Source organism: Carassius carassius, chromosome 18 (assembly GCF_963082965.1).
Source record: "Carassius carassius chromosome 18, fCarCar2.1, whole genome shotgun sequence".
Classification (NCBI taxonomy): Eukaryota; Metazoa; Chordata; class Actinopteri; order Cypriniformes; family Cyprinidae; genus Carassius; species Carassius carassius.
Genome location: NC_081772.1, coordinates 30,828,167 through 30,830,878, shown reverse-complemented (window position 1 = coordinate 30,830,878; position 2,712 = coordinate 30,828,167).

Genomic DNA, 2,712 nt, shown 5'->3' with positions numbered 1-2,712 from the left:
GACATATCCTAATGACAATGAGGAATTAATAATAGTCAGAAGAGGATCTATGACTTCTGGGAGCACCTCTTTTAGGAGCTTAGATGGTATAGGGTCTAACATACATGTTGTTGGTTTAGATCAGGGGTGGGGAACGTTGATCGTGGAGGGCCTGTGCCCCTGAGAGTTTAGCTCCAACCCAAATCAAACACACCTGAACAAGCTAATCAAGGTCTTCAGAATACAGTTAGTTTTTATTTTTCAGGGTTGGAGCTAAACTCAGCACGGAGACAGGCCTTCCAGGATCAATGTTCCCCACCCCTGGTTTAGGTGATTTAACAAGTTTATACAATTCTTCCTCTCCTATAGTAGAGAATGAGTCGAACTGTTCCTCAGGGGGTCTATAGTGCACTGTCTGATGCGATACTGTAGTGGACGGCTGAATGGTTACAATTTTATCTCTAATAGTATCGATTTTAGAAGTAAAGTATTTCATAAAGTCATTACTACTGTGATGTTGGAAAATGTCAACACTTGTTGAGGATTTATTTTTCGTTAATTTAGCCACTGTATTGAATAAATACCTGGGTTTATGTTTGTTTTCTTCTAAAAGAGAAGAAAATAATCGGATCTAGCAGTTTTTAATGCTTTTCTGTAGGATAGGTTACTTTCCCGCCAAGCAATAAGAAATACCTCTAGTTTTTTTCTTCCTTCAGCTGCGCTCCATTTTTCGGGATGCTCTCTTTAGGGTGCGAGTAATCTCATTATACCATGGTGTCGTACTGGTTTCCTTAACCTTCCTTAAGCGTAAAGGAGCAACTGTATTTAAAATGCTAGAAAAGAGAGAGTCCATAGTTTCTGTTACATCATCAAGTTGTTCTGAGGTTTTGGATATGCTAAGGAATTCGGATACATCAGGAAGATAACTTAAAAAGCAGTCTTTTGTGGTAGAAGTGATGGTTCTACCATACTTGTAACAAGAAGTAGAATTTACAATTTTGGCTATATGAAGTTTGCACAAAACAAAATAATGATCTGAGATATCATCACTTGGCTGCATAATTTCAACACTATCAACATCAATTCCATGTGACAGTATTAAATCTAGAGTAAGATTTCGACAATGAGTAGGTCCTAAGACGTATTGTCTCTCCCCAATAGAGTTCAGAATGTCTATAAATGCTGATCCCAGTGCATCTTTTTCATTATCAACATGGATATTAAAATCACCAACTATTAAAACTTTATCTGCAGCCACAACTAACTCGGATGTAAAATCACCAAACTCTTTAATAAAGTCTGTATGGTGCCCTGGTGGCTTGTATATAGTAGCCAGTACAAACATAACAGGGGATTCATCATTAACATTTGTCTCTCTGGATAATGTTATATGAAGCACCATTACTTCAAACGAGTTATACTTGAAACCTGCCCTCTGAGAAATCCTGAAAACATTGTTATAAATTGAAGCAACACCTCCCCCTTTGCCTTTTAGACGCGGCTCATGTTTATAACAGTAATCTTGGGGGGTGGACTCATTTAAAATAATGTAATCATCAGGTTTTAGCCAGGTTTCTGTCAAACAGAGCACATCTAGATTATGATCAGTGATCATATTATTTACAAAAAGTGTTTTCGTAGAAAGGGATCTGATATTCAATAAGCCAAGCTTTATCATTTGTTTATCCGTAATGCATCATTTTTTTATTTGTTGAACCTCAATTAAATTGTTACTCTTAACTTGGTTTGGACAATTTTTGTATTTTCTTGTTTGGGGAACAGACAGTCTCTATAGTGTGATATCTAGGTGAAAGAGTCTCTATGTGCTGAGAATTAACTGACCTCTGTGATGTGAGGCAGCTAGCAGACGGTCGGTTTAGCCAGTCTGTCTGCTTCCTAATGTGGGCCCCAGTTATTCAAGTATAAACTCTAATACTATTTGCCATAGGAGGGATGAAGTCCATCTCTTTTCAACAGGTCAGGTCTGCCCCAAAAGTTCGTCCAATTGTCTATGAAACCTATGTTATTCTGCGGGCACCACTTAGACATCCAGCCATTGAGGGATGACAATCTGCTATGCATCTCGTCACCAAGGTAAGCAGGGAGGGGACCAGAGCATATTACAGTGTCTGACATCATGCTTGCAAGTTCACACACCTCTTTAGTGTTATTTTTAGTGATCTCCGACTGGCGAAGTCGAACATCATTAGCGCCGGCATGAATAACAATCTTACTGTATTTACATTTAGCATTAGCCAACACTTTTAAATTTGCCAAGATGTCAGGCGCTCTGGCTCCCGGTAAACATTTGACTATGGTGGCTGGTGTCTCTATTTTCACGTTCCGTACAACAGAATCGCTAATAACTAGAGCACTTTCATCAGGTTTCTCAGTGGGTGCATCACTGAGTGGGGAGAACCTGTTTAATGTTTTGATCGGAACAGAAGAGCGGTGTTTTGACTCACGACTATGCTGCCTCACTGTCACCCAGTTGCCCTGCTGCAGGGGCTCTGATGTTGGAACCGAACAATGTACAGGAATCCCTGAGCTAGACGCATCCAAAGCCGTATCTAGAGCCCCTAACATTCTTACTGTCTTCAATTAAAGTTTGGATGCGTGTCTCTAATTCTGAAATCTTCTCTGTCAACCTAACTATTTCCCTGCATTTATCACATGTGAATCCCTCATCAGCGACAAAGATAGATAAACTGTACATGTGACAAGAGGTGCAAA